Source organism: Nicotiana tabacum, chromosome 18, assembly GCF_000715075.1.
Source record: "Nicotiana tabacum cultivar K326 chromosome 18, ASM71507v2, whole genome shotgun sequence".
In the NCBI taxonomy this organism is placed as follows: Eukaryota; Viridiplantae; Streptophyta; class Magnoliopsida; order Solanales; family Solanaceae; genus Nicotiana; species Nicotiana tabacum.
In genome coordinates this window covers 81,295,761-81,307,946 of record NC_134097.1, presented here as the reverse complement: position 1 = coordinate 81,307,946, position 12,186 = coordinate 81,295,761, and the positions used below count along the sequence as shown (strand labels likewise).

At 39.4% G+C, this 12,186-nt stretch overlaps 1 pseudogene; it reads left to right on the top strand.

Moving 5' to 3' along the window:
- Positions 1 to 6,045: 6,045 nt before the first annotated feature.
- LOC107811545 (phosphoglycerate kinase, cytosolic-like) lies at positions 6,046 to 11,943 on the top strand (annotated as a pseudogene).
- The last annotated feature ends 243 nt before the right edge of the window (positions 11,944 to 12,186 follow it).

The window sequence follows — 12,186 nt, the reverse complement described above, 5'->3', positions numbered from 1 at the left end:
ACACTAAACACAGCTGCTTCCTTCTTCAGCCCATCGCACAGCCTCGCAAACACCATTTTCGTCCAGTTTCATCGTCAAATGACCACCCCTAGAAACTCAGCTGTTGTCTCGTCGTTCTTCAGGTTCAATCCGTCGAGGTCGTCGTTTGTCGTTATGAGTTCGTCGAGGTTAAAAGAGAAGGTGGGTTTTTGTTGAGTCGATATCCGGTATGTCGAGGTTGTTGTCCGAGTTTCTGTTCCGTTGCGGTCATTTTCGGTTAGTTGGTTTAAGTTTCATTTCTGTCCTTATTTTTTTTGATATTCTCGGATCTAAAATCAGTATATGTTTGATTCTTTTCTTGTTCGTTGTTTATCATTTCTTGATTATTTCTTCAGTTTGTTTTTATTCATTTGTTCTTGTTTAGTTTTAATATAGAAGTGTGTTAATTTAATCACTTAAATCCTTTATCTTGGTTGTAATGTTGTTAGATTTAATTTGAAGTTCAATTGATTATTGAGTTTAGTGATTTGAATCTACTTGTTTGTTATGTTCAATTTGTTACTGTTATTGAATCTGAAAGTATGTTTGTTGTTAAAAATGTTGTTCAGTCAAAATGATTTCAATTGTTTCTTTATTGTTCATCATATGGTTTGGTTTCCTGAATCCTTAGTCTTTGTTTTGATGATATTTGACATAATCTGAGTTTCTAGCTTAAATTTGTTGATGAAATTTGATTAGGAATTGGTTATAGCTGCTGTAATTGGATCGTTGATTAGGTGAATTGGTTATAGCTGATATGGTTTTTGGTACAGATTGAAAGGGATGGGGGTAGAATGGTAATTTCAGTAGTTTCAGGGGCATTTTCGGGATTTTAAGTTTCAGCGGCATTTTCGGGATTTTAAGTTTTAAAAAATGATTAATTTGAGTGTTCTGTCCACTAAGTACTAATAATATTAAATTAATACATTTTTAATACATGGTGGGGGACAAGACAAGTGGTAGTGGGAATTAATATATTTGTTTAATATAGTGGGGGACAAAGCATGCGGTAGTGGAGAATAAGAGAATTAAATAAAGAAAAGGTATGTGTTAGTGGGAATTAATATTTGTTTAATATAGTGGGGGACAAAACATTAAGTAGTGGGATTCAAAAGGGGGATGGGTAGAATATGATGGAAATTAAGTTGAGTGCTTGAAGTTTGGCTATAAATAAGGAGGTTGACACAAGTTGGAGGGCAGATTCGAAGACGGATTTTTGAAGAGAGTTTAAGGGGGGATTCTCTGAACATTAAGAGAGATTTGAGGATTTTTCGGAAGACGGATTTTTGAAGAGAGTTTAAGGGGGGATTCTCTGAACATTAAGAGAGATTTGAGGATTTTTCGGAACAGAAAAAACATTCTGGAAATCTAAAGAGAGAGTAGTATACACCCGATATACACTCTAGATATACTGGATATATAGAGGGAAAATTCATTTTGAAAAAAAAATTCACTGGATATACAGAGGGGTCAGAATTTAAGGGTTAAACATTAACTGGTCTTTCAATCTAAAAAAGGTTCACTTTGTTTCTGCCCGTTGATTGTTGTTGGTGTTTCTGGATTTTCATTTGGTTTGTTCCTTGAGTTTGGTTGGTTATTTGCTACTACTTCACTGGTTATTGCTGGATTTTTTGCTTGATTTTAAAATCGGTCACTGGTTTCTCGTTGCTGGTTGTTACTTGTTGCGGGGTGTTGCTGTTGTTATATGCTACTGCATTTTTGCTGATCTTCCTCTTCTTTTGCTTCCAATATCAGGTACACAACTGACACGCTGGTTACTGTAAGCTGAAACATGAAGCATAAATACAAATAGAGAGTTGAAGTTTTAATTTGATTTAGTTTTGTTACTGATTGTACTTAGGACACTACTGTTTTGTAAAAAAATTTTGCCACTTCTGTATAACTGGACAGTGTTATAGTAATGTAGTCAATAATGTCCCGTTGTTTTAGTTTGGTTATTAGGTAGTATAAGTTCAAATGCATGTTAAATAAAACCAGGCCAGTAGACTGTTTTAATATCATGGCAATCTAGCTCCAACAATCAATTGTTTGAATTTAGGATTAAAACTAGACCCTTAAGTTACTTCATTCCAATTAATTTCTCTTTCTAAAACTTGCATGTAACTTGCTTAGTTAGATACTATCATCTTATATTTCTGTAAGTGCAAAAATTGTGAACATGTGTAGAAATAATTAACTAGGCCCAATATTGGAATAAGACGGCCCAAGTCACATTTAATACTACATGCGGTGAACCTGGGCCCACGTTGGCCAACGGGCTGTCCATATTGTGTTTACATTCTGATTTAACAAATTGCGTTCGGAACCCGACTATAACAACTCGTAAGCATATAAATAAATTAGGACCTTTTCTCTTTCATTTTTAGAGACAAATTTAATAGAAAAAATGTAGGCACTTTAGGATTATCCTTTTAAACTAAATGAGATGAGCCTCGCCCAATAAAATGCACAAGTTGCGGGGCCCTCAATAATTGGTTAATAATTGTATAGATTTCGGCATCGGTCGTTTAGCAAATTTCATGGTCTTACCCAAAATAATGATACACTAGTCACTTTAGGCGCGCCTTTAACAATTTACTTTCTTAAACTCGGGTGCACATTTATGTGACCCAAATCCAAATCTCAACGAAGTCAAAATGTGTCGCTAATCACGGGTACATTGATTGTGGCGTGGTTCAAGATGCATGTCCATGACGTTGCAAATTCCTTTAAAAAATAACGAATGAGACGAGCCTCGACAAACAAGAATACACAAATTGCGGGGCCCTCAACGGATAGTTATTTCGAATGTCTAGATTTCGAGGCAGGCCGCATACCGAACTTTACGCCTTTTCTCAAAATAACAACGCGTTAGTCTTTAGGCGCGTATTTAATAATGTTATTTTCCTAAACTCGGGTGCACATTTATGTGACCCAAATCCAAATCTCAACGAAGTTGGAACGTATCAAAAATTGTGGGTACATTTATGTGGCGCAATTCGAGATGCATTCTCACGACGTTGCAATTCTTTGAATAAATAATAACAAAGCGGTAAACAATTAAAATTTGCATGTAGGTTCATAATTGTATAAAATCAGATAATCAAGCCGAATATGATAGTTGAGCGACCGTGCTAGAACCACGGAACTCGGGAATGCCTAACACCTTCTCCCGGATTAACAGAATTCCTTATCCGGATTTCTGATTTGCGGACTGTAATACAGAGTCATTCTTTTCCTCGATTCGGGATTAAAACCGGTGACTTGGGACACCATAAATCTCCCAAGTGGCGACTCTGAAATAAATAAATAAATCCCGTTTCGATTGTCCTTTAATGGGAAAAAACTCCCTTCCACGTCCCTTCACGGCGGCGCGGGCGAAAAAGGAGGTGTGACAGACACGAATAATTATTAAGAATAACTCGGTGCTACCGGGCCTTAAAAAATGAGCCTGGAACCCATACATAATTATTCAGTCCAATTGTAAACATAATTAATTATTTAATTTATTAAGCTAACACACACAATTCTAAAAATATTGAAATTGATAATAATTAAGGATAACTCGGTGCTACCGGGTCTTAAAAATCGAGCCTGGAACCCATACATAATTATTCAGTCCAATTGTAAACATAATTAATTATTTAATTTATTAAGCTAACACACACAATTCTAAAAATGTTGAAATTGACACGCATAATAATTAAGGATAACTTGGTGCTACCGGGCCTTAAAAATCGAGCTTGGAACTCATACATAATTATTCAGTCCAATTGTAAACATAATTAATTATTTAATTTATTAAGCTAACACACACAATTAATTTTGTTTAAATTATAGTAGACGAGATGGACTTTCCTCCGCCTGCGCATCCCGGACCTGCCGAGGATCAACTACTAGTGTTGCAGGGCGACCATAGGTCCTCCTTTGTATGGGAGGGACAACTATCGATGCAGCCTCTCCGCCCCAGGAGACCTGACGATTTGTGGGAGTTCATCGGGGAGCATCCTTTCCATGCCCGTGTAGTCGCGCGCCTACAGGCTACGGGCTTCTATACGATTTTTGAGCTTGGACGGATGCAGCTTGATTGGTCTCTCATCACGGCCTTGGTAGAGCGGTGGCGACCGGAGGCGCACACTTTTCACTTGCCCACTGGAGAGGCCACCATCACGCTGGAGGATGTTCAGGTTTTGTACGGGCTGCGCGTAGATGGACAGGCCATAGCACTGCCCCAGTACATTAGATCCATGACGCGTGCACAATTTTTGGATATGATGGGGCATATTACTGGTTATAGACCTCAGGGTGATGCTGGGGCAGTCACGTTGCTTTGTCAGCCATCAGAGATCATATGGCATTTTTGCACCCAGACATTACCGGCGAGACTGAGGATCTCCACATTGAGAGGTACACACGGTTGGCACTGCTCCTGCTTTTCGGGTATGTCTTGTTCCCGAACACTTCGGGGAGTAAAGTGAGTATGCGCTTTCTCCATCATCTTCAGCAGCTGGATGGTTTACCCCAGTACAGTTAGGGTGTTGCTGTTCTCGCATACCTATATAGGAGCATGTGCCAGGCGAGCATGGGCCCAGCGGTGGACATATGTGGTTTTTTGCCCCTCCTACAGGTGACAACATTTTCAAATACTCTGTTTATTTCTCCGAATTCTATATGGTCTAAATGACTCATAAATTTTACATCAACCTTTTATCTTAGGTTTGGGCCTGGAAGCGGATCATGCCGTTGCAGCCACCTCTACCACCACTTGCGCCTGGTGAGGCTTATCCGTTTCTCCCTCTAGCTTCTAGGTGGATTCTCCGGCGTGGGAACTACCGAGGGACCGATGCTCATCATAATCTCCCCCTTATCAGGAATGTGCTAGATATGCTGGTGGACAAACAGGTAAATATGTACCTACACTTACTTGTTTTAAATTGAGTTTATGTTGCGCATATCACTTTTATGTTATTATTTGGTAGTTCATCTGGATGCCATACATCGACGAGTTGCTAGCTCAGCTGCCATTTTATTGCTCAATCGATCGATTGCTTCGGAGCACCTCCGTCCCAATGATCTTCTTCGATATGGTTGAGTATCATGCCACAGAGCGTGTGCTTCGTCAGTTTCACCGTCCCCAGCCTATACCGAGGGAGACTGGATGGGTGGCTATACACTATCAGCGAGATGACCGTTCCAGGCTGGACGATATATATATGGGATGGCTAGAGCAGTAGGTCCATATTTGGAAGGAGCAGCGAGCTGACCGTATTTCGCCAGCACCTATATTTACCCAGTAGGCCATTATTCATATGTATGCATCATGGTACCGCCGTCACACCCGACTGATTATCGGGAACCCCGTTCATGTACTTGGCGAGCGCTACAGACCATATGCCGGGAGACACGAGGCACTGGTATGTTTTTTGGCTTATTAATATTGTATAATTGTGATATTGCGTTATTTCCCACATGAACATAACCTTCTATTTTCATTCACCGTCTGTAGATTATTCCCACGGTGTCCGCGGATAGTGGTTTTAACTTCAAAAACACCCCGTTCATGATCATACTGAATAAATGAATGCCACTATGCTCACCTCCTGGACCTTTCAAATCTTCTCATGGGTATTGGCATAAATTGAACACCCCTGTCCATCAATGCTGATGCAGCTGCATGCCTTTCAACAAACCTCTCCGCACTCTGTTTGAATGTCATGCGGACCATGGTAGTGACAGGCATTCCACGTGCAGACTTCAACAAGCCGTTGAATGACTCCAACACGTTTGTAGTGAGGGCTCCCCATCGTCTGCCGCCATCAGCATGCAATGTCCACATGTGAAGCTCATGCCCCATCAACCAAGTATAGGCTCGTGGTTCTAACTGCCGGATCGCTTCCATGCACCTCGTGAATTTGCACTGCTGGTGCTCAGTTGCAGCCAACCACATTAAGTCATGCAATGCCTTGTCAGGATATTTCTTCTGGAAATTGGCCTTCAGGTGACGCACACAGTAACGATGGTATGCATATGGTTCCTGCCATTCAGGCAAGTGACGTACAAAACTTAAAATACCACCATGCCGATCAGATATTAGACAAATACCTGAACGCTGTTTGACAACATGCTGCTTCAAGTGGTTCAAAAAAAGCGTCCATGTCTCTTCACTTTCGTTGGCACATATGGCAAAAGCTAGTGGAAATATTTGCCCGTTGGCATCTACTGCAACTGTAATCAAAAGCTTAATATCATACTTTCCATAGAGATGAGTACCGTCTATGGAAATAACAGGACGACAATGCACAAAACCATCAATTGCTGGTTTAAATGACCAGAACACATAGTTGAAAATATATTCGGGTCTGTCCGGACTCTGCTCACACCTCCATTAACAACAGTCCCGGGAGTTGCAGTGCGGCCATGTACCTGGGCAGATTTGAAAAAGACTTATCCCAGTTGCCATAAATAAGTTCAAAGGCACGTTTGCGACCGAGATATGCCTTTCTTTTGGTTATAGTACAATCATACTCCTGGTGGACGCCTGTAATACACTCTTTAATCTTGAACCTAATGGACACTTCCAAATATGGAATCAAGACAAAAGAAATCAAGTCCACATCCAAGTTGAGGTGATTCTCATTGTATGTGTCCATTTCACATCTGTGCTCGCTAATAAATTTACCCACTTTCCACAAACCTGATTTCTTCTTGGTGGCACGCAACATCCAGTGACAACCCATAAAGTCTCTATGGCATACAACCTTGTATTTCTCCATAGTTGACTCACTTACCGTCATCTCACGACACTCTCTTATACTGTAGATTTTTACAGCCCTAATTAGGCGAGCTTTATCGGGGAAATACATGCCCTTTGTCAGAACAGCTGGTCTAGACTCATCCCACATCGTTGACCGACATTCATCATCATCCCTTGTGAGGGCATCCACGTTCGGCATGCTTGGCAAATTATCAAGGTAGGGAATATTCCGCTCATGAAATGGCACGTGGGACTCGTACACTCTTGGTCTAGCTGGAGGTGGAGGAACATTCTCCCTCGTCAACTCAGGTTCAACATTTACTTCCTCCTCCTCATCACCCTCATCATGGAAGGGTGTGTCATCCCCAGACTCATCCGCATTGTTGTCATAATCACTATCATCTTCATGACTCTGCGTATCTGCCAAATCACGAGTAAATATGTCGTCTTTGGGAAACTGTGTGAGGTTAGGAGCTTCAAGAAGCTCGTTTTCACTGCACATAAAGAACAAAATGATAAGTTACCCAACTAGATAAATACTTTAGATGTAGCTATATCACTTTACTTACAAGTCGTATTGTCTTGACGTTTCATGATGGATATTTTCTTGTTGGTGATGACTCCCAGATGGACCACCATGGTCCAATACTCCAGAACTACGCATATTCCAACTAAGAGCAGGGTCATAACTTGTAAAATTCATATCCGGACGGTACCCCCTATGAAAAATATGAGTGTTAATACAAATCCAATTAAAACATAAATTAAACATCGCTAAAGCGTAGTAAAATTGAAGTTTACCAGTCGTCTTGTTGATTATCTAAAGTCGAAAAATTATTTTGTGGTTGCTCATTCGCCGGTGGTGACAAGTTTAAATCAAGGCAAGCTCTTTCATCACCAATCTGTCCGGCAAAAACTGCTCCAGAATAACCATCCGATGACTGGCGGTTATCCCTACTATGCACGCCCTCATTATTGGGAACGTCTTCCACCTTGACGTACATTTCCAATAATTTTATTACAATAAATTCCCTATATTCATCCGGAATCAGCAAAAAATCTCTAAGAGTTTCATCATCCTCGATGTTAAACGCAGAATAATAAGCAAACCCATGCGGAGTCACTAAATACGGAAATCTACTGGTTATTTTAAGGTTAACCGAACGCCTCCTCTCATTCATTTTTTTACGTAACAACGATACCAATTTATCGTAATCCATAGTAAGCGGCAATTTAACATGACATTGTGGAGGTGAGCTATACCTCACAGAGTTATTCTCCAACACAACCTCACCCCCCAATATAGTGAAACCCTTATTTTTGCCACTTCAGACATTGTAAAAAAATAATTGATAAGAAGAAGAGAGAAGTATGAACGTAAGTTTGAAATAAAGTATTGAATGAATTTTTATAAAATTGAAACGCCTTTAAATAAGGCAAGTCCGACGTTGGGGTGTAGAATTTTTCTATGTAAAACGCAGTACAATACTACGTTTTATGTATTGAATTATTGTGATGTCAGTTCATTATTGGTGGGGGCAAAAACCAGAGTACAACGCAATTATTTAATGTAAAACACACTATTATGCTACGTTTTACAAATGCATCTTAGTAAAACGCAGTATAGTACTGCGAATTACAAATTTTTTTTTTAAAAGTAAAACGCAGTACTATACTGCGAATTACTTTAACGACAACAATATAATACTGCGTTTTACTTATTTATGTAACTTTTTTTTAAGTAGTACAAAAGTGTTTTTTGTCCAAAAAAAAAAAAATGATTAAAAAAGTTTAGGACTCCTCTTAAAAACCTTTGCGTATTTTCAGTTGCTTTGCTGAATCAACATGTTGCCCGCGGAATTTCTCGATCGAAATCTCTCCTCTCGACCACCTTTTTGGAGGAATGTGAGTTTTTTAATTTCATTTGCTTAGCCGTCTGCTCTCTATATGATCATTGAGCACGTCTGATCCACTTGTTTTTCAGTTTCTTTCTCCAGAATCGGTGGTGAAGAAGTGCGTGAGTTCTTTTTCAAAAGAAGATCTGGTGGAGAAGAAAGTATTCGTGAGAGTTGATCTGAATGACGTCGTGTTGAATGACGACTTAAGCATCGCCGATGACACTAAAATCCAAGCCGCTGTTCCAACCATTAAGTATTTGATGGAACGCCAAGCTCGTGTTATTCTTGCCTCACATCTTGTAAGCTTTGCTATAACTATTACAAACCAAATTTCTCTTGCTTTATTTCATTTACCTTGTATAGTTATTCCAATATTACGATGCTTGCTCGTATGGCTTGGACGCTACAGGCTAGTACCAATTTAGAGATGTTATTGTTGATATTTGTCGGTATATGTTTCCGGTTTCTGAATTCTCTCTGTCCATCTCCCATCGAGCTTATTTGTTTGTTTTATTTTGTTGTAGTTCAAGATCACTGCAACGGACATGTTCTTACTGTTGCCTTTGGTTTGCTCATATTTATAAGTTTATTCTTATAGTTAAGTTAATGTCGCCTGCTTATAGTTTTGGAAGTGTATTCTGCTTAGAGACTGTTGGTTAATGGGTATCTTCTAGGTAATAGCTTTGTTTTTCTTTGTTGGTCAATTTGGCCTCAAGGTTTTCTGGATTGGAGGTTAGAGGAACAATGGAGCAAGATGAAGGGGGAAGTTTTTCTCTCGCTTGTGTTTTTAGATTGGCATAAAAAGGAAGAAACAGCGTAAAGGGTATCAGACTCAACGCGTGAATTCAGGACAAATAATATAATCTCTACTTCAATTTTTCTGGCATAATAGGATTCTGCGGAAAAAAAATGTTTTTAGCAACTTGCAAATGCATACATAACTATCTGGAAATTTTGGTTTATTATGGCTTTCCTTATCTCTTGTCTGGTGGTTTTCTATCACCCAGTTCAATATCTTCCGACCATACTTCTTCAAGTTGCTATGTTAGTTTCTGGCCTTCCTTGCCCAATACCCCATGATACGCCTGAAAAACCTTAAAATTCTGACTTTTATGTAATGCCGATGGCCCTATGCATGCCTTCTTTTCCTTTTCAGGTGTTCTGATGGTTTTGTTCGTTTTCATATGCTACTTGTAATGAATTTTCTGCTTACCGTTCTTTCAGATATCAGAGTTGAGCTTTATCTTATGCTACTTCCTTGTTAAGAGTTAAATCTCTCTGGTTTCTATGTAACTTTATTTGTTATCGTTTTGCATTTTCTTTGTGAATTTATTATAACCATCTACAATTAGTGCATTTTCTGTAATTTTTGTTCTCGTTGTCTACTTTTTGATCATCTGAATTGCAGGTTCCAGGGTCGTCCGGTATATATCAGTCAAGAGTACAATCATAAGTACAATCAAAGGTACAACTTGAAGCCACTTGTTGCAAGACTGTCACAGCTATTGGAAGTTGAGGTCTGTTTCCCGTTCTGTTTCTCGGCATCTTTCTTGTTATTGTTTCTTCTAGGGCTGTTTAAAGAAGCTTTCCTACCCCATTTTTGCCTACAGGTCAAGATGGCAAATGATTGCATTGGTCCAGACGTTGAGAAGATGGTTCATGAAATACTACCAGGAGGGGTTCTGCTATTGGAAAATTTGAGATTCCATAGAGAAGAAGTCAGGAATGAAACCGGGTTTGTAATTAAGCTAGCGTCTCTTGCAGATTTGTATGTCAATGATTCCTTTAGGACTGCACGCGGATCGTATGCTTCCACAGTAGGGGTTCCTCAGTACTTGAAACCAGCAGTTGCTGGACTCCTTATGGAAAAGGTGCCAATTATGAATTTTGGACATTAAAATGTAAGGAAAAAAAAAATTTCTTAAGGTTGGGAGAAGCGTGTACTGAGAATTAGCTCAACTGCTTAGAGCAGAACTGAATGGTTAAATTGGTGGTTAAAACAGTTTCTATGTTTGTCTTGGAACTCTTTTACTGCTTTGTTGGTGGCTTAATTTTTGTATACAGTTGTTGCTGACCGCAAAACTTGATGCTTTTAGGAACTTCGCTATCTTTCTATAGATCTAGCAAAAGCAGATAGGCCATTTGCTGCCATTGTTGGTGGTTCAAAACTTTCAACTAAGTTTGACCTGATAGAAAATCTTTTGGAGAAGGTTAACATTTTAATCCTTGGCGGAGGTCTGATCTTTACTTTCTACAAGGCCCAAAATTTATCTGTTGGATTCTCACTTGTAGAGGATCACATGATTGATCTAGCGCTGTTACTTATTTCGAAGGCAAAACAAAAAGGTGTATCTATAATGCTACCTGATGATGTAGTGATAGCCGACAAGTTTTCGGTTGCTGCTAAATCTGAGGTAAAATAGTTTTTGGCAATGCTATCTTGTTCTACTTGTAGCTACTGTCTTCGACTTTTGCTGGCTGATCCTTTTTTCCTTTTGCCTTTCAGGTTGTTCCATCAGCTAAAATTCCAGATAATTGGATGGGGTTAGATATTGGACCAGATGCTATTTTGTCTTTTGAAAAAGTTCTAGAAACCGCCAAAACAATCCTATTGGAACGGACCTATGGGAGTGTCTGAGTATGACAAGTTTGCTGCTGGAACGGAGGTACAAAATGAAATCTTGTTTAGTTTCACCATGAGTTTAATTGATGTTTTGCATCTATAATTTCTTTTTGGCATATATTATCCAGGCTATTGCAAAAAAATTGGCATAACTTAGTGGAACTGGAGTTAAAACAATTGTAGTGGGGGATGAAACTATTGCGGCTGTTAGAAAGATGAGGCTTGCAGACAAGATGAGCCACATTTCAATGGGAGGGTTTGCCAGCTTGGAGTTTCTGGAGGGGATACCGCTTCCTGGGGTGATGGCACTTGATGATGACACTATTGAGGAGAAGACGGGGCTCCCAGATGCGCCAGATGCTGCTGAACCTACTGAACAAGTGGGGCTTGCGGACAAGATTGAGCCACATCGAACTGTAAGAAGTGTTGCGGAAGCCAAATGTATATAGTGTGAATAAGTCACAACTACTATACCAAAAATTATGACAGCCACCAAATAATAAATAAGACAATAAAACAACAATAAAAGGGAACACCAGAATTTACGAGGTTCGGCTAATTTTGCCTACTCCTCGGACACAACCAATATTTTATTTCACTCCAAAAATACAAGTGAAATAATACTAAAGAGAGAAGATACAAATGCCTTAAACAGATGAGAAGGCAAATGAGAGGTGTGTTTCAATCCTAAACATTAGGCCTTCTTTTATAGGGGAAAAATCCCCCCAAACTTAACTCCCAACCAATGTGGGACTTTGGCATTTTGCCAAACTTCAACAAATCTCCACCTTGGCAAAATTCCACATTTTCAATTCTCTCTCAATAACAAATTTTGGTTGTGTCTTCATCTTCAATCTTCAGTGTTCAACAATGTTGATCAAATCCAAACAATG